At 38.7% G+C, this 27,441-nt stretch overlaps 1 protein-coding gene and 1 pseudogene across 4 annotated transcripts in view; one reads left to right on the top strand and one right to left on the bottom strand.

Annotated features, from left to right (window-relative positions):
• MACROD2 (mono-ADP ribosylhydrolase 2) overlaps positions 1-27,441 on the top strand; it is a 2,160,736-nt gene that overhangs the window by 1,654,648 nt on the left and 478,647 nt on the right. The window lies entirely within an intron of this gene.
• Positions 22,711-27,441, bottom strand: part of LOC139437545 (secretion-regulating guanine nucleotide exchange factor pseudogene) — a 69,123-nt pseudogene continuing 64,392 nt past the window's right edge.

Raw genomic sequence — 27,441 nt, forward strand, 5'->3', positions numbered from 1 at the left:
GGATAGGGACCCTTCTGGTTAATTAACGGGAAAGGAGAGAAGGAAAAATGTTACCAAGGAGATGCACATACCTCAGCAAGACACACAGATTGTGTCTGTAGTCAATGGGGTTCTTTGGACTCTTCAAATCTTTGTGGATCCCTCAGTTTTTAAATTATGTTTTGCAGACAGTTCCCCCAAGATCTTCATACCACTTTAAGACAGATTCATTATTCAAAACTAGACTTGAAATAAGTTTATATTTGGGGGCAAAAATATAAATGCAATGATTGTGATGGGGTTTCTGCACTAAGAAGGGCTGAGGGTTTTGGCTTTATCACAGTTTGGGCTTCCCCAGAAGGAAACCAACCGCAGAGGTTGGAGTGCAAGTAGATTACTTGGTGGAGAGGAAGTGAGGTGAAGAAGTAGTTCAGAGTGGAAAAGGCAGGTCATAAGGGGTTTTTATCAAGTCACCTACAATGGTGGGCAACCAAAGCCTAATTCTTCAGAGAAACTCTAGGAACCACTCAGCTTTACATACTTCAGAGTCAGGCCCCCATGCCTAGGGGCAGGGGAGCTGAGGGGCTTCTACTCAGCATTGGCTGAGGGCTTGGGGAGCACTCACTCCCCTGGGGCAGTGGCGGTGCAGGGGCTGGCCTTGGGGACCCCTTATGCATGGGGAAGTGGGAAGGAGACACTAGCATCTGCCTTGCATAGAGTAGTTGTTTCCTCCTGAAAATTTGTGTTGAATATGTCCTTTGGAGCTTTGAGTTTGGTTAATGGAGCATAATCTCATTCTTCCTGTGAAAAAATTCAAAAGTGGATGTTTTCATCATTGAAAAACAAAATTCTCTCCAGATTATGTATGAGGAGATATTCCCCTGAGAGAACAATATCTGTTAAAGGGAAGATTTTTGTGTTTTCATAAAATAACAATTGATAGCAATTTGTTAATTCTGGAGCCACATTGTGTTTCAACTTTGGAATTCCAGCATGGAATAAGCTTTTGTGCAATGATTAATCCAGGTCCCAATGAATACTGCAAATCACATGTCAGTAAGAAGAGGCTTTTCATTAGGTTGGAGTATGTGTGTGTGTGTTCTCATATAACATACATCTGGGAGTAAAATGGTTCTTGAGTTTTAAAAACTAAGTAGTACAATCTAATATAAACTGTGTACAAATAAGCAGATTGTTGATACTAATTTTCTACATCATAGGCATATATAATTTTGATAAACATAGTCACCAAGTCTGTCTAAAATCTCTGTTGACTGTGTCGTTTCTTGCATCCTATGTGATTATCACTTAAATGGTAAATGTTTATAGAATGAATGCATGAATGAAGCTTTTTTCTGGGGACGTCTCATCTGAGGCATCCCATTTGTCAGTGTAGAGGGAAGGGACAACTGGTAAGGGGTTTGAGAAGTAGGGTGAAGGTAAGGACCTGAAAGTCATGAATAAATTCATTTTCATAGGTACAGAGCAGGCCCTAGCCTAAGGGCTAGATAAGAGGTATGGAGATTTGGGTGTTGCTATTAAAATCTTCTTGACTAGTAACATGTCACAACTCAGAAATCTTTTTTAACAAGCAAACAATACTTTTTAAGTTTAGCAAGACATCTGCCTATCATCTACCTCTCTACCTACCTACCTATCATCTAGCTATATCGCTGTTACAGATCAGCTCCCTGTCTACCTCCCTTCTGGATCAATATACATATAGGGAAGCAGATGTGGCTCAAGTGATAAGGCCTCTGCCTACCATATGGGAGGACCCAGGTTTGATTCCTGGGACCTCCTGGTGAAAAAGAGGAAGAGAAGATGTGCCTGTACGGTGAGCCAGTGCCCGCGTGGTGAGCCAGTGCCTGTGCAATTGAGTCATGCAGCAATATGATGATGCAACATAAAGAGAGACAAGGGGAGAGTCAAAGTGAAGTGCAGCAGAGACCAGGAACTAAGGTAGCTCAATTGAAAGGGAACCTCTCTTCACATCAGAGGTCTCCAGGATTGAATCCCTGTGGATCTTAGAGGAGAAAGATGAGAAGAGAAGACAAAAAAAGAGAGAATTCAATACAGAAGATCACACAGCAAAAGGACACAGACAGCAAAAATAGCAGGGCAGGGGTGAGGAAAAAATATAGATATAGCTACACATATTTACTTATGTGTTGCATTCAGCAGTAGTATGTGAAATTAATATCAAAGGAGATAAACAATCTCTCTAGATTTAATGAAAACTTACTGTCATCAATCATTTTAGCCAATATTCTGTGTGGTGAAGAAAACTCTGTTCTATGTGCACAGGGGTTGGCAAACTATAGCCCACAGGCCAAGTAAAGACCCTGGACTGTTTTTGTAAGTAAAGTTTTATTGGAACTCAGCCATGCCTATCCTTTTATGTATTGTTTCGGCTGGTTTCACATTGCAATGGCAGAGCTAAGTTGTTACTTTGGAGACCATAGGCCATGAAACCTAAAATATTTACTGTGTGGTCCTTCACAGAAGAAGTTTACCAATCCCTGCCCCCTGGTATAGAATATTATCATAGAATATGCTTTTATTTTAAATACCTGGCATCGCCAATTGAGTTATTTTTCTCCAAACATAACTGCTATGAAAAATAGAACCCTATAGGGCCCCAGGAACCTATAGGTAATGATTCAGTTCTTTCTTCCACATCACTGTTCTAAGTAAATTGCTGATAGTTAGCTTCCTTCTTAAAAGCCCCTTCAGTATGGTTCTTTCTGCATTTGGCAGTTGGTTTTTCATTTTCCACCTTTCTTTTCTCTCTGTTTAAATGTGTTGGATATCAGGGAAAATCCCTTATTGGCAGTGACTGAATCTAAGAAATGCACCTTTTGCAGATCAGTTTGTATTATTGTGTTCCAAGCCAGAAAGTGAGAAAGAAAGGGGAGAGAGGAATAACTAAGGGCTCTCAACTAAAAAGTAGCACCAGGGTCCAGAGAGGACCTCAAAGTGATTATGAAATGAAGAGGTAAAGCAGCACTTGAGCTGGAGATACAATACACAGGTGGGCATAGAAAATGTGGAGTGCGGGCAACAATTCATCTGGTATGAAAGGTAGAATTCAGATGCCTCCTGACACTGCTTCTCAGCTCTAGGGAACTAAAGAGAAGACAAAGGTGGCCAGGTAAGGGTTAATGGTTGTGAGTAAAGATATGGAAAACTCATTATCTCTTTAAGAATAAAAGAGGCTGAGTTAATTTATCTTGGAAAAAAATAAGACAAAAAGTCCTGGTATAGTTTTTCTAATATTTATGTCCATTATGATATAAAAAAGTAAACAGTAAACACTTGCTAACCAATATGTATCATGGAGAATGGCTTTGTTAGAAGTTTTTGGTTGCAAGTAACAGAAACCCAAGGAAGAACCAGCAAATGGAAACAATCTTTTTCTATGGCTCTTGAAATCCAAGTAAGAGTTCAACAAGCAAACCTCATCTGAGGTTTCAGGGCTACAGATGGGTCTTAGGATAGCTGGAATGAGGCTCTTGGATTATACCTGGATTCTTTCTCGAGATCTTATATGTGTGCTTCCTCATCTCTCCTCCCAGTCTTGCCTTTTCCCTATAACTGTGAGCCTTCTGATATTATATCAAATAGCCTCAGCCTCTGTAAAGAGGGCTGACCTCAAGCTCCCTTTATGATTTCAAGAAAGAGACAATCCCAGGGAAGAGCTTAATTGACCCAACTTGGGTCAGGAATGACCTTTTGGGCTAGTCACTTTGGTCCAGTGAGTGAAGTTAGGTGGTGATATTATTATACATTCCCATTAATGGTATAGATGGAGGAAGGTACAATTTAAAAAGCAAAGGGGAAATGGGAAGAAAATTCCTAGTGACTACTCTATTATATCTTTATTTCCACTTAGAAAAATCCAAGAAAAATAGCTTAGTTTACAATATAAGGGATTTAGATTATAGAAAAGTTAGATTATCCTGACATTAGTACTTATTGCATACTCAGATATGTTACTGAAAGGAGCAGTAAAATGTCTTTTCTTAGAGCTTTATAAAAATAGAAGTGATTTCTCATCACTTGAAATGCAAATAGTTTTCAAAATGGATTAGACCCACAGAAGTTTTTTTTTTTTTTGATGTACAAACTCTTGAAAAGACACTGCCTTTTTGGCCAGCCAGCAGCTCTCACTTTTAACCTTTGGTGGTTTTCAACAAATATTTTTTAAATGCCCACAAAGAGCAAGGTATTAGGCTACGCTGTGAGGACTCCATAAGGAGTAGATACAGTCCTGCCCCTCCAGGGTTTGCATTCTCTTCAGCAGATGTAGAAAATTGTAAACAATTCTGGTAGGTGGTTGGATGATGTGAGTAGCATGATGGAGATTGACATCCATTGCTATGAGGTTTCCAAGGGAAGGAGGGAAAGTCATGGAAGGAAGGGAAAGATGAAAGAGAGGGAGGGAAAGAAGGAGGAGAAAAAACATACTAACAGAAGAAAAAGGAGAAAAAAGTTATCAGGCAAGCCTTAGTTGATGACCTGTGGTTTGAAATGCTCTTTGATGGTAGATTAGAATTTAATTGTAGAGCTGAGTGAAAGACATTTGGGGCAGAAGGAATGATACGTATTTTGGAACATATTCAGGGAAGCAGCAAATCATCCTTTTTAGATGGAAAACTATGGTACAAACAGGAAAGAACTAATAGTAAAGAAAGAAAAGAAACCTGGGATAGACCATCAGGTGAATAACCTTGAATACTGAGTTGAAAGTTTTGAGTAAGATGTAATGGCATTAACTCCATGTTTTAGAAAGATTAATATGGCAACTCTGTGAAACATATGATGTCAAGGAGAGGGGCCAATGTTGGAAGGATGAGTTTGAAGGTGACTGCAGAGGCTGTATGAGAAAGCCTAAATACCTTAAGTGGGTAGTGGTAGCAGAAATGAAAAGAAGAATATATATGGGAGGGCAGTCATGAGAATATAATCTGTAGGACTCATAGATAATGGATTATCTATATTATGTAATTTCACTATTCTAAGCATTTTTCCCCAGAAATGGGATTCATCATTTTTCTAGTTCCTTAGAATATAGACCTTTAATTACATATGAATTAAATAGTCACTTCAGCCAAGTGAATAGGTCAGGTTTTACATCCATTTTGCACATGAGAAAACAGATTTCAAGCAGTTGAATCAGCCCAAGGCCATGCAGCTAGTAATCTGCTGAGTGGGATGTGTAACCTGACATTCCAATAACCATGCTCTTAACCACGTGCACACTGCCTCTATCAGAAGTATAGAAGGAAAAGGACAAAAATGAAAAAGTGATTCTTGCCTTTTCCTGATCCAATGGGAGGTACTCCAGTTATACATGCATAATAAATTCCCTAAACTTAGTGTCATAAAAACAACAACCATGATTTTGTCCATCAGAAACTTGGATGGGCTTGGCTGGGCAAGTCTACTATTTTATAAGACATGGACAGAGTTACATTCAGTGACATTCAGCTGGCAGGTGGGATGGTCTGGAGGGAGGAAGATATCTTCACTCATATGTCTGGTTCCTTGAGAGAGACAGAAATAGCCGGAAGTCTGGGCTGAGTTGGAATGTCTCCCAAGGGATCTACAAGTGTTATCTCCAGCAAGATGGTCTCGGGCAGTCAGTAGACTACTTTTGCCAATTTCTGACTTTCTATAAATGGAATCATACAGTATGTGCTCTGGTGTCTGGTTTCTTTTACTTAACATTGTATTTGTGATATCTACCCACATTATCTAGTAACGCACACTGTGAATATGCTGCAATTTATTTATCCATTCTATTAATGAACATTTGGGTAGTTTCCAATCTGGGCTATTATGAAGAGTGCTGATATTAATATGTTTTTATATGTCTTCTAGAAAAATATGTCTACATTTTTGTTGGATATATACCTAGAAGTCCAATTTCTGGACCTGAGGGTATGCATATACCAGCTTTAACAGTTTCAAGTTATTCCCATCAGCTCTGTTTTAGTGTTCCAGTTGCTCCACAGCACCTAAATAATTCGGTTTTATTAATTTTAGCCATTTTAGCTCTTTTGGTAGAACTGTTCTGGTAAAGATTGACCCAGACTTGAAAAGGGAGGCTTGAGAGGATTGTGGATAGAGGGCATCAGACTAACAGTCAGAACTCAGTGCTTTCACAAAAACAGTGGAGAAAGAGCCAAAAGCTGTGCAAGAGACCTGCTTTGGGGGTCAGCAGACCAGGACAGTGCTCCACATCTCCCAGGAGGGTGAGGGACAAAGAGATGAAGAAGCCAAAACAACACACATGAGTTACCAAGTCCCCATGGCAGACAGAAAGGGCTCCCCTTCCCAACCCCCAAGATATTAAGCTGTGATAAAGCTATTGGCTCACTATAGCTGACTGAGAGGGGGGGACTGACATCTTCCTCCCTATCAGTTGTTTCAAGAGAATAGGGAGGGGGGAGTCAGGGGACTTTTCCTCAGTAAATTCAGGCAGCAGAGCCTGCTTTAAGTCTCTGTTCTGGAGCTTCAACACAGGAACACAGAGACTGAAACATCTCCATGAAAAGTTGTGCTGATGAGTGCCATCTGCTTACCTGTCTGGAAATTGCATGGGCAAAAATTGTTCTTGGTTCCCTCTGTATCCTTACCTCTGGGAGAAAATCTGCACCCAACTAGTGAGTAATTGGCCCAATTTCAGTAACTTAAGTAAGGTAATTTTGAAGAGTTATAATAAGTTGAACCAAATATCAAAGAAAGCTGTGAAGAAAAAATAGGTAAAGGAAAGAAACTGACCATCAGAGTAAATTCACCAATTCAGATGCCTAAACATCAGCAAAAAAATTACAAGCCATACTAGGAAACAGGAAGAGATGAGCCAGCCAAAGGAACTAACCAAATATCACGATGAGATACAGGATTTAAGACAATCAGTGACAGTCATATAACTCTCCTAAATCACTTCAAAGAATTTAAAGAAAACATGACTAAAGAAGTAAAGGATATTAAGAATATACTGGGTGAGCATAAAGAATAATTTGAAAGCCTGCAAAGAAAAGTAACAGACAGGATGGATGAGATTAAAATATATTAGAGGCACATAAAAGCAGACTTGAATTGCTCAAAGACAAAATTAGTGATTTTGAAGACAAAACATCTGACCTGGAAAAGAAAGGAGAAGAGAAAGAAAAGAGAATGGAAAAAATGAATTAAATGACAATTCAATTGAATAATAATGCAAAACACACAAACATCCGGCTTATCAGTGTCCCAGAAGAAGAGAATGGAAAAGGGGCAGAAAGAATATTTGAGGAAATAATGACTGAAAACTTCCTAATCCTTATGAAAGATATAAATATCAATATCCAAGAAGGACAACACACCCCAAACAGAATAAATCCACATAGACCTATCCCAAGAGAACTACTGTTCAGAATGACAGAGATAAAGAGAGGATTTCGAAAGTAGCAAGAGAAAATCAAAGCATCACATACAAAGGAAACTCAGTAAGATTAAGTGCTGACCTCTTACCAGAAACCATGGAGGCAAGCAGAAAGTGGTATGATGTATTTAGGGTACTGAAAGAGAAAAACTGCCAACTAAGAACTGTGTACTAGACAAAACTATCCTTCAAAAATAAGGGCGAGTTCAAAGTCTTCACAAACAAACGAAAACTGATAGAATATATTATTAAAAGACCAAAATTATAAGAGATTCTAAAGGAAGTATTGTAGGCCAAAAGGAATAATAAAAGGCAAGAGATTTATAGAAGAGTTTAGAAATGAAAATTATTAGGAAACTAAAGGTTAAGAAGACAGACAGTAGAATGATATGACTACAGAGAACCAAAGGATAAAATGTCTTTTACAGTAATAACTTTGAATGATAATGGATTAAACTCCCAATTAAAAGGTTCAGACTGATAAAATGAATAAAAAAACATGAGCCATCTGTATATTGTCTACAAGAGATCCACCTCAGATTAAGGATACAACCAGGTTAAAAGTAAAACATTGGAAAAAGGTATTCAATACAAAAAGTAACCAAAAAAGAGTTGTAGTAGCTATACTAATATCGGAAAAAATAGATTTCAAATGCAAAATTGTTATAAAAGATGAAGATGATCATTATATATTAATAAAAGGAGCGATTCACCAAGAAGATATAACTATACTAAATATGTATGTGCCTAACCTGAGTGCCCCTGGATACATGAGACACACAGTGGCAAAACTGAAGGAAGAGATAGATGTCTTTACAATAGTAGTTGGAAACTTTGAAACACCACTCTCAGGATTGGATAAAACATCTGGACAGAGGACAAAATAAAGACATGGAAAACTTAAAATAATATGATAAATGAACTAGACTTAACAGACATCTATAGAGCATCACATCCCAAAATAGCAGGACATACTTTCTTTTCGAGTGCTCGTGAATCCTTCTCCAAGATAGAATATATTGGGTCACAAGACAAATCTCAATAAATTTAAAAAGATTACCTTCCTAGGGCTTTTAATGTTGGAGTTTTGATTTTGGAGTTTGATGCTAAAGACTTAAACTGGAGCCCTGGAAAGTTGGCACACAGAGGAAAGAGAAGCCAGCCCCAGGAAGGAAGGAAACTTGAAGCCAGAGTAAAGCAAGCCCCAGGAACATAGGACCCAGGAAGTCTGAACCCTCACAGACATAGGGAGCCATCTTGCTCCAAATAGACTTTGATGAGGGAAGTAACTTATGCTCTATGGCCTGGTCTCTGTAAGCTCCTACCCCAAACAAATACCCTTTATAAAAACCAACCAATTTCTGGTATTTTGCATCAGTACCCCTTTGGCTGACTAATACAGAATTTGGTACCGAAGAGTGGGGAAGTGCTTTTGCAATTACCGAAATCCTGGAAAGGTTTTATAAATAGGTAATGGGTATTGTCTGAAGGAACTGTGAAATGCTTGATGGAAAAGGCCTAGATCACTTTCAAGAGACTGGTGATAACAATATGGATACTAAAGAGGCTTTTTATCGTGCCTTAAAAGTAAATGGTGAAACTATTATTGGAAACTGGAGGAAAGGCAATCCGTGTTTTAAAGTTGCAGAGAATTTAGCAAGATTAACTCCTGGTGTTTTATGGAAAGCAGAATTTGAAAATGGCAATCCTGGGCATTTAGCTGAAGAAATTCCCAAAGTCAACCCAGACAATGTGGCTTGGCTTCTGCTTGCAGCTTATAGCAAAATGCTAAACAAGCAAGATAAGCTGAGAACTGAATTGTTGAGCACAAAGAAAACAGAAATTGATTCTGAAAATTCCAAGCCTCTAGAAATCAGGCTCCCAGATGAAAGTGCCCCACTGGAGAATTTAACTAAACTTGGAACTTGTAAGTCAGGATGGAAGATGCAGTTATGTCGGAAAGACTTGAGGAAAGTTTTACTGTCTGATGGCTTGGACCCCTGCTTCCTGCATGCTAAACCAACAAAGTTTTTGAGAGAACTGTATGAACAAAATCACTCTCAGCCTGGAATGAAAAGGACATGGAAAGGAGAGATTGAAGGAGAAACAGCTTTAAGAGGAAAACCATGGAAGCTGAGATCTGGAATTAGGACATCACCTTGGGGCCTTATGGAAACCCACCCTTTCCACGTGCTTGACCAACAGCCGTTTTCTTGGTTCCACCCTCCTCAAGCATCTGGGTGTTGACCAAGCTCCAGACCTCTCCCTCCAAGTGTGTTGGGGTGATTGCCACACCTCACCCAATTTTTGGGTTAGAGTCTTAACCCTCCTAGTACAGTGATGTGAAGACAACATTCTCCCTAACTTTTGGCATACAGGCTCAACCCTCTCAGAGCAACGGGTTGACCACCTGACCTTCCCTAATCTTTGGGGGACAGGTCCACCCCACTCAGACCTGTGGGGTGCTGACCTTAACTGCCCTAATCCTTGCAGAATGTGCCCCACCTTCTCTGCACCTTGAGGCAGCAAGACTCTCCCATAACATCGGACAGGAACATCCACCCTCTTCAACTGCTAGGGCAAACTCACCCTCTCTGTACACATGGGTGGGGTTCCTCTTTTGGTTGATGTGGGAGGAGTGGGGTGAGGGGTGTGGAGGGTTTAGGGGGATCTCTTATATTTTTTGAATGTAACATTTAAAAATAAATAAAGAAAAAAAGAAAAAATTATATAAAACACTTTCTCTGATCATATCGGAATGAAGCTGGAAATCAATAATGGATGGAAGGGAAAATCCATAAATATCTTGAGATTAAACAGCACATTCTTAAATAATCAGTGGGTCAAAGAAGCAATTGCGAGAGAATTAAGCAAATATCTTGAGATGAATGAATATGAGAACACAACATATCAAAACCTATGGGATACAGCAAAGGCAATACTGAGAGGGAAATTTATAGCCCTCAATGCTAACATTAAAAAAGAAGAAAGAGCTAAAATTGAAGATCTAACAGCAAACCTGTTAGGAAAAAAAGAGCAAACTAATCCCAAACCAAGATGAAGAAAGGAAATAGTAAAGATCAGAGCAGAAATAAATGAAACCGAGAACAAAAAAACAATAGAATAAGCAAAACCAAAACTTGGTTCTTTGAGATGATCGACAATATCAACAAACCCTTAGCTAGAATAACAAAGAAAAAAGAGAGGAGCTGCAAATAAATAAAATCAGAAATGAGACAGGGGATGTTACCACTGGCCTCACAGAAATAAGAATGATCATAAGAGGATACTATGAATAACTGTGTGCCAAAAAAATAGACAATGTAGAGGTATGGGCAAATTCCTACAAACACGTAAACTACCTATATTGGCCCATGAAGAAATAGAGGACCTCAGCAAACTGTTCACAAGTGAAGAGATTGAAAGAGTCTTCAAAAACCTCCCAAAGATGAAAGCCTGGGACCAGATGGTTTCACAGGTGAGTTTTACCTATCATTCAAAGATGATCTAATACCAATCTTGCTCAAGCTCTGCCAAAAATTTGAACAGGAAAGAATGCTACCAAACTCATTCTATTAATATGAAGCCAACATCACCCTAATACCAAACCAGGTAAAGCAACTATGAAAAAAGAAAATTACAGAACAATATCTCTAGTGAATATATAATAGATGTAAAAATCCTCAACAAAATACTTGCAAACAGAATCCAAAAGCACAATAAAAGAACTGTGCACCATAATCAAGTATGTTTTATCCCAGGTATGCAAGGGCAGTTCAAATCAAGAAAATCAGTTAATGAAATAAACCACATTGATAAATTGAAGAGGAAAAATCACATGATCCTCTCAATTGCTACAAAAAAGGCATCTGACAAAATGCAGCACCCTTTCTTGATAAAAATACTCCAGAATATAGGAATAGAAAGAAGCTTTCTCAATATGGTAAAGTGTGTGTTTGAAAAACCTACAGCTAGCATTGTACACAATAGTGAAAGACTGAAAACTTTCCCACTGCGATCAGGAACAACACAAGGATGCCCACTATCAACAGTGGTATTTATATTGTGCTATAGGTTCTAGCTAGAACAATTAGGTTAGATAAATAAAATTTCCCACAAATAGGAAAGGAAGAAGTAAAACTTTCAGTATTCACTGACGATATGATCCAATATCTAGAATCTCCTGAAAAATCCACAACCAAACTACTGGAACTAATAGATGAGTTCAGTAAAGTGGCAGGATACAATATTAATACGCAAAAATCAATAGCCTTTCTATACACTGCTGATGTGCAATATGAAGAGGAAATCAGAAATAAAATTCCATTTATAATGATAATTAAAACAATCACCAGCTGGTGATGCAACTAGAAAAAGACCTCAAATATAAGGGGATAATGGTAAAGACAAGTGAGTTTTTATGGCTAAGAGACTTCAAAATGAGTCAGGAAATCATCAGAGGGGTTATACTTATGCACATCTCAGCAGGGTCTCAAAGACAGTCAAAGTAGATACAACCCGAGATAATGGTGCTCCTGAGGACTACAGAGACACTCAGGCCCTACAGTCATGACAGGTGGCTCTGGAGTTCAGTGTCTTGCCAGTGGGCCCTACTTTGGAATTTGTGCTCCTGAGTGTGATGGAGTAAGACTCAGATGTGACCCCTCTATGCATGCCTCTTTTGTCATTTTTACTGAATCCATGTTTGGTGCTGGGGTTGGTGTATGCTCAGGAGATTTATATCTTTGGATTGTCTATGTACCAACTGGGTCCTGAGCCTCAGCAGAGTTGTAACACCTACGCTGTGGTTCATTGGACTTACCCAGGTCAGCTAACAGGGAGGTGAGGATGGTCAATCACCACACCAGGGAACTGAGAGAGTCTACAACTGTAAGCAGAAGAATTCCATCCATCAGCCATGTGAGATCTAAGCCCCCTCTCGATTTAGAGGAGGTGTGGCATCACCATCCCAGTGTCTTTAGGATGGAGGAATAAAATATGGATTAGGGTGATAACTGGTATTCTACTATAGAAATATTGTGACTCTAGCAATGGAAGAAATTATATAATTGATGTGGAGACAGTAGCCATGGGAGTTGCTGAGGGCAGGGTGAGAAAAAAAGAGTTGTGATATTAGGGCCCTTTTGGAACTTGGAGTTGTCCTCAGTGATATTGCAGGAACACTATATATCCTGCCATAACCTACTGAATGGACTGGGAGAGAGTGTAAGCTACAGCTTAAGCTATAAACCATGCTGTGTAGCAACACTCCAAAAATTACTCATCAAATGCAATGAATGTACCAAACTAATGAAAGAAGTTGTTGATGTGGGAGGGGTGGGGGGTGTGGGGAGTGGGGTATATGGGAACCCCTTATATTTTTTAATGTAACATTTTGTATGATCCATATATCCTTTTTTAAAAAAAGATAATAAATTAAAAAATTAAAAAACAAACAAACAAACAAAAAACCCAATCAAATATTTAGAAATAAACTTGAACAAGGACATAAATTACCTGTTTTCAGAAAACTGTAAAACATTGCTAAAAGAAGCCAAAGAAGACCCTGCTAAATTGAAGGACATTCCATCTTCATGAAATGGAAGACTAAATATCTTTAAGATGTCAATTTTACCCAAATTGAGCTACAGATTCTATGTAATCCCAATAAAATCCCAACAGCCTTTTTGCAGAAGTGGAATAAACAATTATCAAATTTATTTGCAAGGGTGAGAGGCCTTGAATAGCCAAAAAGATCTTAAAAAAAGAAAAACAAAGTGGAAGACCCTCATGTCCTGGCTTTAAAGCATATCACTTGGCTACAGTGGTGAAAAGAGTATGGTACTGGCATAAAGACAGACACATTGACCAATGGAATTGAGTTAAGAATTCAGAAATACATCTTCACATTATAGTCAAGTGATTTTTGACAAGGAGGGCAAGTCCTGCCAGCTGGGCCAGAAGAGTCTATTCCACAAATGGCTGAGAGAACCAGGTATCCATATCCAAAAGAAATAGAGGACCCCTATTTCACACCTTATACAAAAATTAACTCAGAATGGATCAAGGACCTAAGTATAAAATGACCACCATAAAAGTCCTAAAAGAAAATGTAGGAAAACATCTTTATGATTTTGTGGTAGGTGGTAGTTTCTTAAACCTTACACCCAAAGCACGAGCAACAAAAGAAAAACATAGATAAATGTGACCTCCTCAAATTCAACACTTTTGCACCTCAAAGGACTTTGTCAAAAGCCGACTCAATGGGAGAAAATATTCAGCAATCACATATCTTATAAGGGTTTAATATCTATGATATACAAAGAGAACATATAACTCAACAATTTAAAAAACTACCTGATTTAAAAATGGGCAAAAGACTTGAAAAGATGATTGTCCACAGAAGAAATACAAATGGTGAAGAAACTCATGAAAAAATGTTCAACATCGCTAGTGATTAGGGAAATTCAAATCAAAACTGCAATGAGATATCATTTCATATCTGTTAGACTTGTTGCTATGAAAAAGTCAGAAAATTGTAAGCATTGGAGAGGATGTGGAGAGACAGGAATGCTTATTCACGGTTGATGGGAATGTATTAATAGAATGATACAACCATTGTGGAGGACTGTTTGGCAGTTTCTAAGGAAGTTGACTATAGACTTGCCATGGGACCCAGCAATACCATTACTAGGTAGATACCCAGATGAACTGAGAGTAGAGATATGAACAGACATCTGCACACCAATGTTCATAGCAGCATTATTCATGATTGCCAAAAGTTGGAAACAACACAGATATCCCTCAACTGATGAATGGATAAACAAATTATGGTGTATACACACAATGGAATATTATGCAGTGGTAAGAAGAAAAGTTGTAAAGCATATGACAACATGGGTGAACCTAAAGGACATTAAGTTGAGTGAAGTAAGTCAGACACAAAAGGACAAATACTGTATAAAGTGCACTATTATGAACTAAATATATTGTGTAAACTAATGGAATTAATAATTCAAATATAGGCTGCCAGAAAATAGGAGGATGCTAGAGAATAGAAAACTAGGGTTCACCTGTGCAGAATTGGTAAAAAGTGTTTCTAAATCTTTGAAAATGAATAGAAATGGTGAAAGCATATCATGGTGTTTTTAACTAGCAGTGCTATTGTATGGGTATGACAGTGGTTGAAAGGAAAGTCTAAGGTCATGTGTATTACTAGAAGGAAGCTAAAAACTAACATGGGACTGTATAAGATAGTTAAACCTCATGTAAAACACAAGTATGGGTGATATTGCATATATTAGACGTTTTTTTTGCTTTTTTAAAAAGATTTATTTTATGTATTTATCCCCCCTTGCTGCTTGCTTGCTGTCTGCTCTCTGTCCATTCACTGCATGTTCTTCTGCATCTGCTTGTCTCCCTTCGTTGCATCATCTTGCTGCACCAGCTGTCTGCGGGTGCAGGCCATCAGCTCTCTGCCAGCGCGGGTGAGCCTGCCTTCACAAGGAGGGCCTGGGAAGTGAACCCAGGGACTCCCATATGGTAGACAAGAGCCCAATCAGTTGAGCCACAGCTGCTTCCCATATTAGACTGTTTTTACAAAATATAAATACAAATATACTAGAGAGAAGGAAAAAGAATAGGAAAGTGGATTTGGCTCAATGGATAGAGCATCTGCCTACCACATGGGAGATCCAAGGTTCAAACCCAGGGCCTCCAGACCCATGTGGTGAAGTTGGCCCATGTGCTGTGCTGATGCATGCAAGGAGTGCCATGCCATACAGGGGTGTCCCCTGTGTAGGGGAGCCCCATGTGTAAGGAATGCACCCCATAAGGAGAGCTGCCCCATGCAAAAAAAGTGCAGCCTGCCCAAGAGTGGGGCCGCACACACGGAGAGCTGATGCTGCAAGATGACGCAACAAAAAGAGACACAGATTCCCAGTGCCGCTGACAAGAATACAAGCGGACACAGAAGAACACACAGCGAATGGACACAGAGAGCAGACAACTGGGGGGATGGGCGGGGAGGGGAGAGAAATAAGTAAAAAAATAAATCTTAAAAAAAAAAAGAATAGCAGCTCTGTATGGCATGGGAAGCATAGAGAGATTGAGAGGTGATGAGTTTATTATTTTTGTTATTATTATTGGAGTAATGAAAATACTCTAAGAAAGAATGAAGTTCTGAATGCACAAATATGTGATTACACTGAATACTATTGATTGTACACTTCGAATGGATTTATGTTTTATTAATATGTATCAATAAAATTGATTTGTTAAAAAATAATTAACATCATTGATGGAGTCCAGATAACTGAAATAGGGAGGAAAATTGGAGATAATAAGTTCTTCATGTAACACTGCCTATAATTGGACTGATGTAGTAGTTAGGTTTGAAATGAGAGGGAGATTATTTTTTCTTTGTATTCTATTACTGCTTAAACTGTTATAATCATGCAATATTTGTATAATAATAAAAATGAAATACAAAAAACAAAACGAACAAAAGAAGGAGGCTTTAGGCCCTGCCTTTCCCCCACCATTCTACAGGCAGCTAACTCTTCATACTTTCAGGACCCATACAGGAGATGCCTGCCTGATTATTCTGTTTGTCTTTCTTTCTTCACAAAGTCCTGTGAAGGCTTTGAGGAAATATTTCCGATGGACTTTAGATTCAAATATCCTCTCCTGACATCTTACTGGTGATCTTTCCACATCTTTAAGCCAAATGACATTCACTCTTTCTCTCTCTCTCTCTTTTTTAATTAGAGAAGTTGTGAGTTTACAAAACAAAAGCACAAAATACAGGACTCCTGTATTTCAACCTACCACAAGCACCTTGCATTGGTGTGGAACATTTGGTACAATTAATGACAGCACTTTTTTATACTTGTACTAATTTTTAACAATAGTCATCTTTGCAAAAATTGAAAGAATTATTGAACTAGTTCTATTCATCGTCCATTATTTACATTAGGTGCTTTCCCCCATCTACCACTCTATTATTAACGCCTTGCTTTAGTATCATACATTTGTTATAATTCATGAAAGAATGTTCTTATACTTGTGCTATTAACTGTAGTCTGTTGTCTACAGTAGGGTTCACTGCATTGTATAGTCTTATGTTTTATCTTTTAATTTTTATTCTAGTCTTATAAATACATTCTAAATATTCCCCTTTTAAACACATTCACCTAAACAGTAAAGGGCTGTTGTTTATACCCACAAAAGAGTGCTGTCATCACCACTAGATATTTTCAAACCTTTACCAGCATGCTAAATAGAAATTCTGTACAACTTAAGCATGATGTAACTGTCCCTATGTAGAATGAGTAGTCTCAGTATTTATCACTGCTACTACATGCAAATAAAAATGTCTATCAGGTAAAAATATGCTTAGTTTGGTTTTGAGATGTTATTGAGCATCTTCAGATTTAGTTCAACCTCGTTCAGTATGTTTGCCTTCTAAATATAAGACTTGAGAGTAAATTTGGGTTCAGCTGCTGAAAGTCAGGAAAAATGATCTGTACCTGGAGATGGTGATATGGTGGAAGATGTCTCCTTGAATTGTAGACACAAAAGAGCCATGTCTACATATGACATGGCCAAAAGAAATGCTCTGCAGTGATTTGGTAATATCGAAATGGCCAAAGTACTTATTTTCCCTTTGCAAAACCTCTTGTTCTCATGCTTTTTTATTTCCCTGCCTTTCCATTATATTTCTTTCCAGGACTGTGATTAAGGACATATAACACAGGGAAAGCACTTGGGGCACTGCCCAGCTCACAGTGATGATGACGGTGATACTGTTTTGACGATGATAAGAGACGAGATAACAATATCTACCCCTTAAGAATATTTGAGTGAGAAATTAATCAAATTGGCCTATGTATCTTCTAGAAATTTTGCCTGTGAATATAGTGGTTCTTAGAGCAGAGATTTAGAGGCAGTCAGGCCAGTGAAAATAAAAGGAAGCAGGCAAGATGATACAGCAGGAGACAAGGCAAGAATTTCCTACTTTCTCCATGTGCCTTTCCTGGAAGCTGATGGTTTAAATTTCCTTGGACTTTCTACAAAAAAGTTCTGCATCATAACTGGAGCAATTTTGAGTATATTTCTCTTCCTTGCAAATAAATGAGCCCTGACTTGAACAATTTCTTAAGAGTGCATGTCATATGTTACAGTAGTTTTTGTGGCCCTCTTAACTTTACAGTTAGATTATAAAATCCTCAAGGGCAGAGATGGCTCTTATGTGTCTTTGTTGTTCTGCCTTGTACTTAGCATAGGGTAGGGAAATGCCATGTTATCTGCTGATTAAGGCCATTAAAGATTCAGGATGTATAACTCTCCTAATGCAGAATGGAGAATAAATCCTGCAAGTGAGTTTAATGTTCAGGAGAGTAGCACCAGCAAATGTAGATGCCCTTTAGCCACACCAAATGCAAGGGATGGAGTGGTCTTTTTCCAACTCTTTCTGCATTACCCTCAACTAAGGTCTCACTTCAGGGGCTAGGTGCTGTTGGTAGATTCATGCTCAGTCTTGTGAAATCATCAACTGCATTGGATTATCCACAATGCAGCAAAGCATTTAAAGAATGTACACAAAATAGTTGCAACACAACTTCAGGTTCATCCTGTGTGAGCATAATTCAAGGAACACAGAAGCATCTGCTTAACAGATCACTGGATGTGATTGCAAATTACACATAAAAGAATTTTTACAGGAAGATCTGTCTTTCTGTGTACATAACTGAAAATTGTCTTCTTGAATCAAACCATATTTAAGACCAAGCTCTGATTCACTGTTTTAAGAGTTCCAAACTAAACAAATGGGAGGGACGTATTGTGCAAAGACACCCCAACCTTGTATAGGAAAGAGAAGAGATGCTGCTAAGTGCTTGCATAGGGAAGTTACCTTCCCTTTCACTTCCCTAAATATATCTTGTAAGAAACTTCAGAAAAATTGCAGGCTGCTGCCTATCTACCTGTGCCAATGCTAATGAATATGAAGTGTGTGTTCAACTATTAACTTTAGGAACAGAATAAGGCCTAGGAACAGAATTTAGTACTAGTAATTATTTCTTTAATGAACACAGGGAGAAATCACTATCAAATGTTGGTTTTATACCGTAGAAAGATGATCTTTAATCCAAACTTATGCCTCCAAACTCATTATAGCCACAGCCAGGGTTGGGGCCTGTGGAAGCCTTGGGAGGCACCCTTAAATTCTTCTTCCTTGAACCATTACACTTCCTTCTTCCACAAAAGCATGGAAACATCCAAATATTCTTTTACCTACCAAGCACCAGGAGGGTCTGGAAAAAGATCCAAGGCAGTGAGTGTTTCCCAAATGTTCCTGGAATCACCTGGGAATATTTAAAATGTCTGAAATGTCTGGTTCTCACCCTAGACATTTTTTAAATTAAAGAAGTTATAGGTTTACAGAAAAATCATCTAGGAAACACAGAGTTCACATACATACACCTTTCATATGCACAGATTTCCCTATTATTCACAGTTTGTGTTAGTGTGGAACATTTGTTACAGTTGATGAAACAATATTATTATAATTATACTATTAACTACTCTCCAGAGTTTACATTGGGGTCTACTGTTTGTGTTGTACAGTCCTATGGGTTTTATTTTATTTTCCTAAAATATTTACAACCTAAAATTTTCCCTTTTAACCATATTCAAATATATGTTTCAGTGGTGTTAATTACATTCACAATGTTGTGCTACCATCACCAACATTCATTACTAAAATTTTCCATTTACCCCAAAGGTAAGCTCTGTACCAATTAACCATTAACTTCCCATTCCCTACCCCCAACCTTGTCCCTGGTATCCTGTATTCTAGTTTCTGACTCTATGAACTTGCTTATTCTAATTGTTTCATATAGTGACTTCATACAGTATTTGTCCTATTGTATCTAGCTTTTACACTCAATGTGACATCTTCAAGGTCTGTCTATGTTGTCATATGTATCAGAACTCCATTCCTATTTATGGATGAATAATTTGCCTCTGTATATATTCACATTTTGTTTATCCATTCATCTATTGATGGCCACTGGGTTGCTTCATTCTTTTTGCAATTGTGAATAACGACACTATGAACATCAGTGTGCAAATATCAGTTAAGTACCTACCTTCAATTATTTTAAGTATATACCCAGAAGAGGGATTGCCAAGTTGTATGGTAATTCTATACTTAACTATCTGAGGAAACACTAAAACGTTTTCCGCAGAAGCTGCACCATTTTACATTCCCACCAGTAATGAATGAGTATTCCTATTGTCCACATTCACTCCAATACTCAAAATGTAATTTCCTGCTTTTTGAATAATAGCCATTTGCAGTGGTTTGGGGCTGTATGTGCTACAGAAAAAAATATGTTCTTAAACTTAATCTATCACTGTGGGTATGAACTATTTTATGCAGGATCTTTTGATCAGGTTACTTCAGTTAAGTTGTGGCCTACCTCAGTTATGAAGGTCTTAATCCTACCTTCCAATCCCTTATTAGCAGTATGAAATTCAGACTGAGAGAAAAAGCCATGGGAAGCAAGAATCTGAAATTCAACAAAATCTGAAAGAGAACACAGAGGCTAGGAGAGGCCACCATGTGTATTCCATGTAACAGAGGCACCAAGGGTAAAAGATCACCAGCAGCCAGCCCACAATGTCAATCTTTGGGAAGAAATCATGCCTTTGATGACACCTTGACTTGGACTTTCTCTTAACCTCAAAACCGTGAGCTAATAAATTTTATGCATTTGCATTATAGAAATTTTAAAGAAGTAAAGGGTGTATTATATACCAAAAAATATAAAACACTTGTACTGGCCTTTATAATTACCCATATTGTTACCTTTACCAGAGGAATTTATTTCTTTATGCTACGTCAATCCACTGTCTAGTACCCTTTCCTTTCAGTCTGAAGGACTCCTTTTAGTATTGCTTCTAGGACAGGTCCTGTGGTGACTTTCATTTAGTTGTTTGTTTTCTTTTAATCTTGGAAAATAATAATTTCTCCCTTATTTTTGAAAGACAGTCTCACTAAATATAACATTCTTGGTTGAAATTTTCTTTCAGCACTTTAAATATTTCTTCCCACACCTCTTGCCTCTATTTTTTTTTTCTGATGAGAAATTGGCACTTAATTTTATAAAAATTCCCTCATAATACATTGCTTTTCTCTTGGGGCTTTCAGAACTCTCTTTGTCCTTGGTATTAGTCAGTTTGAGTATTATGTCTGGGCATTGTTGTTTGTGTTTTCCTATTTGGGATTCATTGGTCTTCTTTTCTTAAATTTAGGAAGCTTGTCAGAATTATTTCTTTGAATATTCCTTCTGTTACTTTCTCTTTTCCTTCTCCTTCTGGGAATCCCATTCTATATATATATTGGCATGCTTGATGGTGACCAAATAGATTCTGTTTGCTTTTTATAAATTCCTTCTTCTCCTTAGCAGGAATCAATTTCATTGTTGTCTTTGTGTTCACTGATTGAATCTCCTGCCAGTTTCAAACTGCTGTTGAAACCCTCTGGAGAATTTTTCATTCCAGTTATTGTAGTCTTCAATTCCTTTATTTATTTGGCTCTTTTTAAAAATTTCTGCCTTTATTGAAATTCATTTTGTTCATTAGTTGTTTTCCTGACATATTTCAGTTCTTTCTCCATGTTTTCCTTTATCTCTTTGATCATATTAAGGATCATTTCTTGTTTAAGTATTTGTCCAAGTCTTTTTTAAAGTTATATTTAAAGTTTGGTCTTTTTCTTTGATGGTTTCTGGATTTTTATCTTGTTGCTATGGGAGGGACATCATTTCTTGTTTCTTGGAGTGTCTTGTAATCTTTCATTGTACTCCATATATTTTAATATTTTAAAATGTTAATACTGGGATTTAGCCCCTTAACTGCCTTTTTCTTAAGGTTGTATCAAAATAGTTTTATGACAGAGATCTCCTTGGGTGCCATGAGCTAATAAACAAATTAATGCAAAAAATACTTTTCACAGTCTTTGCAAATTGGTTCTATGTTGACTGGTGCTCTCCTTCAGAATTTAGCCTTCCCATCAGTGAGGTCAGCCCACAGTGACTGTGAAATGCAGGGACCTCTCCATCTTTTCTAAGCCTGCATCTTTTCCTGGGATTGTACTTGCTTGTGCCCTTAGGAATTTCCCTGTTTCCAGGAATTCAAATGTCCCCCTCTACTCCTTATGAAATATACTTGCTCCCCTTTGTGTGTTCTATTATATGGTTTAAAGCAGGTAATCATTTGCCCCAGGCCACTTTGACTTAATTATTTCTTATACTGCATTAGCTGTTAGCAAGCTGCTTCTGCTTGAAGGGTAAGTTCTGAGAAGGTGAGACAGAAACAAGTTTCCTGTTTCAGTCTTTCAGTCTGCCATGTGATAAACTGATCCTGACATATAGGTATTGCAGTATGCACATGGGGTTACTCTATTTCCTCCAGAACAGGGCCAGAGATCCATAATGTGTGTTACTCAGGCTGCCTCTACCCTATGCCAAGGAGTGGGTAGGCAAGAGGCCAGCAGGGGTGCCATGAGATTTTCCTACCATTTTTTAAAGCTGTGTTTTCTTGATTTAGCACTTCCTGACTTACTGCGACCCTTTAGCTATTTTCAGGGGGTTCTGAGGAAGATGACTTTGCCAATTTTTGCTACTTGTTTTGAGATTCTGTTGGGGAAAAACACTGTGAAGCATCTTAAATCTTTATGTTGATCCATCCTGCTTCCCACCCCCAGACATTTTTTTTTTTTTTTGGTTGAAAAAGTCACATTATTTAAGATTCTCTGTCACATGTCCCCTGTTTCTATACCCATCATGTTGACTTTGGGTTGAAATTTCTGACTTCCCTCTCAGTTTCTCTCTTTCTTCAAGGATTCCTAAGATTTGGTGGTGTTGGTGGCATCTGGGGAAGGGTCAACAACCGTGGTGCCCTGGCCCAGTGCAGGGAGTGGTCAGCCCCACAAGAATTCCTGATGGTGATCTCAGAATCTGCACTGGCTTAGGTGCCCAGATGTTGTTTTGGGTGATATTCCTGCACATGCCATGCTCTTTCCAGCCCCAGGATATGCACCTCCCCAGCCAATCATTGTCAAATTACATTCTGAGGCACATGAGACCTTGGTTGGTCTTGTTAAGTAAGTAATGCAAAGAAAAAGGTGTGCTATTCTGTGGTCTTGCCCAGGAGAAGGATAAATCCTGCTTTTCTAAATTCCAGCTTTCCTGAGCTTCTGACTTCCTCCTTAGGTGACCATAGTCTGCCAGTCACCTCGCCAGTGTCTGTTTGGGAAACCGGTACAGACAGAAGTGACATTTTCCTTTGAAAAACAATGCACTTCTAAGGAAAGCAGCTTGGGTTGCCATTTGCTCATGCTTGTTGCTCCCCCACTCCCCAAACATAGAGCTCTCCTGCATCTGTTAATGAAGCTGAGGTATCTGAACCAGTAAGAACACATCTTGCTTTAGAATTCCGGATGCCTTTAGCAGCTAGCACATGCCTCAGCCCAGTAGCAATACACACAACCTTCAGGAGCTTAATGGCCTGGGGAATGATGCATCTTCAAGACCCATGAGGAACTCCTAACTGGACAAATGAGTTCAATCCCTATGATAGAACTTGGGCATTTTCTGTGAGTATGATGGCAAAATCACAGCCACGGGCCATCTGTTGAATGAAACAACCAAGCAGGGACATGCAGGAGGTAAAGTACAGAACATCCTCTGTGTGACCAAATCCCAATTGGCCATCTTTGTTCAATCTACAAACAAAGAGGCCTCCTCCATCTGTAATAATTGCAGAGTGGCTCCCTCCTCCCATAGTCCTCCTGACACACTCAGCTGGACAGAGTCATTCACTTTCTGGAGCAAAAGCACATCCTCCATAGAGCTGAGGCCAAGTTGTGCGTAGCTATTTCCACCCCAGGCAAGTGGCCTTGTCAGAGTGGCCTCCAAGGTGCAAGGTCAGTACTCCATTAGGGGATATGCCACAGGTGCTTCTGGGAGGGGTTTCCACAGGGAAGGAGCTGACTGGAGAGGGGCTGAATGGGGAAAGAGGTCGGCTGAAGGGCCTACCCCCAGCCATTTTGATTTCATTGGTCGGGAATGTGTTCTGGGCCTGGGAATTTTTAGAAGAGTCTGGCTTATTCTGAAATTCTTGATAATAGGCAAGTTCTTTACCAAGGTCAAATGAAAAATAGAATGTGTTTATTCAGTTCATTTTAAACAAATATTTACTGAGCCCTACTCTATGGGAAGCCATGTGCTGTGCTCTTGTAATATAAGTAGAAATAAGATCATGTATCCCTGCCCCTTGTTACAGCTGCAGTAATTTGGGATATTGTGAATATAACCAGCATGTGTGGATGTGGCCAGGCTTAGTAATGGTAACAGATTCAGCATAAACCAAAATAATTATTTGTCCTTCATTTCCCTCCTTTCCCCCATCCATCCCTCCTCTCTATGTACCCCCTCGTCCCCATACTATCTAAGTTCCTCACCTCCTGAGGGTCCTACAATGGCACCTCTAAATGCTTAGGCAAGTTATAGGTTTTGAAGTTGAGAGTGACTCAGCCACTGACATTACTTTCCATTTCCCACGTGTTTTCTGATTTCACAACTCCCTGCAATCTTTTATGGACATTTCACTTACAGAATTCATTCTCTCTCTCCCATTTGGAGACTATGAATGTGTTGCTATAAAGGTGACTTTTTAATTTCAATATTACATTTAAAGGGAAAAAAATTTTGAGGCACTAACATCTGCAAAAATAACTATTTACCTCAGTGTGACTTGTTCTCAAAACTGGACTGTGGGGTAAATGCCATAGGTAAGAAAACAGCGGCTTTCCAAAGGAGACTGAACTGACACCAGAGGAGCCATTGCTTTTGAACCTGACCATGGGACATCGTTAGTGCAGCACACGGGGAGTAACAAGTTCATTCCTAGAACCGGAAAATATTGCTCAGGAGTCTAGAATGTAACCTTTATCTTTGATTTGGCGTTTATCTTAAAGGGAAAATATTAATAGAAACTCTGCTTTGATTAATTCGTTTTTAGTAAGGTAGAGCTGTTTCATATATGGCAAGTTTTATTAGTCATTGTAGCAGCATCTCCTGAACTATTTGGGGTTCCTTCGTGAGTATTTGCCCTTCTACTATCATCTAGTTATGACTAATATGATGTTGCTATTAATAGTCAACACATTAGTGTAAAATTGAACAAGCTAATATCATAGGCCCATAATTTTCTGGGTTTACACTGAATCTATTACCATAATTAAGTTAATATTTTAAATGAATGTTTATTACTTATTACTTTGAATAGCAAAATACAATTAGGTGTTTGCCTACATACAAATTGCTTAGAACTATTTAATCTGCAAATGGTTTTGCATGAATCTTTTGGAAGAAACAACATCTTTGATGAAAGAGAATTAGTGATATTACCTCTGTTCATTCACATCTTAAGCTCACAGGAGTCACTTCATTTGCCAGTGCATCTTTAGTTCCTCTGCAGCATGCACACACATTTTTTTTTTTTTCCTCTAACATAGAATCTGTGCTTTTCTTCTTTTGGTTGCCTGTTGATGGATCATTTTCCAAGTCAATCCAGGCACAGAGAGAGCAAAGGCTGGGCAGACAGATAAAATGACATTCATGGGTTTTTTAGTTCTTTGAACATTCAAAGAAGATATTATATCACTTTGAATTATTTGTGGTTCTACTTTATCTGTGATCTACCCATTTGATAAAATGCATTATTGAAGTGAATAATTGGAAGTTCATAGGGTATGTTTTCATATGCTTATCATAAAGAACAGATGTAGGGGTTGATTTCCTGTTTGAATTGTGCTTTGAGTACAGGGCAATGTATTTAGTCAGAAATATCTTTATCATTCTTAAGATATTTAAAAATTCTGATTCCATATGTTTGCTTCAATTCTGAAAGTGACTCTTAACTCAGGGTGTATAAACTCTGTTGTTGAATTAGGATGTTAACCAGAAAAGGTCATGCCTCTGATCCCGTGTGGCCCAATTAGTGTCTAACAAAGAAAATCTCTGTAAATGATTATTAGGGTATAGTACCAGAAACCCAAGTCATTTATCTTAAGGGCATTAAATTGTTCCAAACTCTGTGCCACACTATCCCAGTGGCTGTGATAATAGTAACAGGGGCATGTCCTGGTGATGGCAGAGATGGTGGAGTTAGCAGCTAGGAGTCATGTGAAGGAATGTGATGGGTATTGTTGAAGAGCACTCAGCATCTGTTTCATTCATTTCCAGTGTGTCTTATTGTATCACAAGGGAGTGAGAATTAAGAACTGGCTTTTTAGACTCCTTTGCTGCTAGAGTTCTGGGTGCAAATTATCTTCTCCCAATTAGAAACCCCTGAGAAAGATTTGAAGACAGAACTGAGGCAGAACTCATCTTCCTGCTGCTGTTTCTGTTAGTGAGGATTGCTCCAGAAATGAGTGTTCAGAGGCAGTTGTGGCTATTGGACTCAGCCCAGTACATATCTGGAAGCAGTAGGGGTAGCAACAGTAGCAGGTTCCTAATCTCTGAGTGTAACAACTAGTTTTGTGTCCTGTCCTGGTTTATCACAGGAACAAATCTACAACCCACTCGACCTCCTAGGAATGTTTTGTTTTTTGGTTTTTTATTTTTTATTTTTAAAGTTTTTTATTTTTTATTGTATTTTTTTGAAGATACATAGATCACAAAAAATGTTACATTAGAAAATGTAAGAGGTTCCCATTTACCCCACACCACACCTTCCCACACCTCTCACATCAACTACCTCTTTCATCATTGTGGCACATTCATTGCATTTGGTGAATACATTTTGGAGCACTGCTGCACTGCATGGATTATAGTTTACATTGTAATTTACACTCTCTCCCAGTACATTCAGTAGGTTATGGCAGGATATATAATGTCCAGCATCTGTTCCTGCAATATCATTTAGGACAACTCCAAGTCCAAAAAATGCCCTGACATCGCATCTCTTCTTCCCTCTCCCTGCCCTCAGCAACTACTGTGGCCACTTTTCCACATCAATATTACAGTTTCTTCCATTACTAGTCAAAATAGTTCTATAGTAGAATACCAGTAAGTCTACTCTAATCCATATTTTATTCCTCCATCCTGTGGACCCTGGGATGGTGATGTCCACTCCACCTCTTTATCAAGAGGGGCCTTAGATCCCACATGGTTAATGGATGCAATTCTCCTGCTTGGAGTTGTAAGCACTCTCAGTTCCCTGGTGTGGTGGTTGACCATCTTCACCTCCTTGTTAGCTGACCTAGGTAAGCCCAATGAAACAGAGAGCAGGAGTTGCAACTCTGCTGAGGCTCAGGACCCAGCTGGCACATAACCAGTTCAGAGATTCAAGTCTCCTGATTATATACCAACCCCAGCACTAACCATAGTTTCAGTAGTGACAGAAGAGGCAAGTAAAGAAAGGTCACATCTGAGTCCAACTCCATCACAGGAACACAAATTCCAAAGTAGGGCCCACTGACAAGGCCCTGAACTCCAGAGCCATCTGCCATGACCACAGAACCTATGTGTCTCTGTAGCCCTCAGGAGCACCAGTACCTGTGGTTGTATCTACTTCAGCTGTCTCTGGGATCCTGCTGAGGCATGCATAAGCACAACCCCTCCGATGACCTCCTGACTCTTTTTTGAAGACTCTTAGCCATATAAACTCATTTGTCTTTACTATTTCCCCCTTTTATTCAAGGTATTTTTCTGGTTGCATCACCAGTTAGTGATTGGTAGTAATCCCTTGGTGCAGGGAGGCTCATCCCCAGGAGTCATGTCCCACACTAGGCGGAAGGTAATGCATTTACATGCCAAGTTTGGCTTAGAAAGTGGCCACAATTAAGCAACATGGAGGCTCTCAGGAGGTAACTCTTAGGCACCCTACAGCTCTTGGCTTAGTTGAAATTTCAGGCACACAGGCTTATAAGCATGTTCATCAGTATCAAGGGCTCG

The sequence above is a fragment of the Dasypus novemcinctus genome, chromosome 24, assembly GCF_030445035.2.
Source record: "Dasypus novemcinctus isolate mDasNov1 chromosome 24, mDasNov1.1.hap2, whole genome shotgun sequence".
In the NCBI taxonomy this organism is placed as follows: Eukaryota; Metazoa; Chordata; class Mammalia; order Cingulata; family Dasypodidae; genus Dasypus; species Dasypus novemcinctus.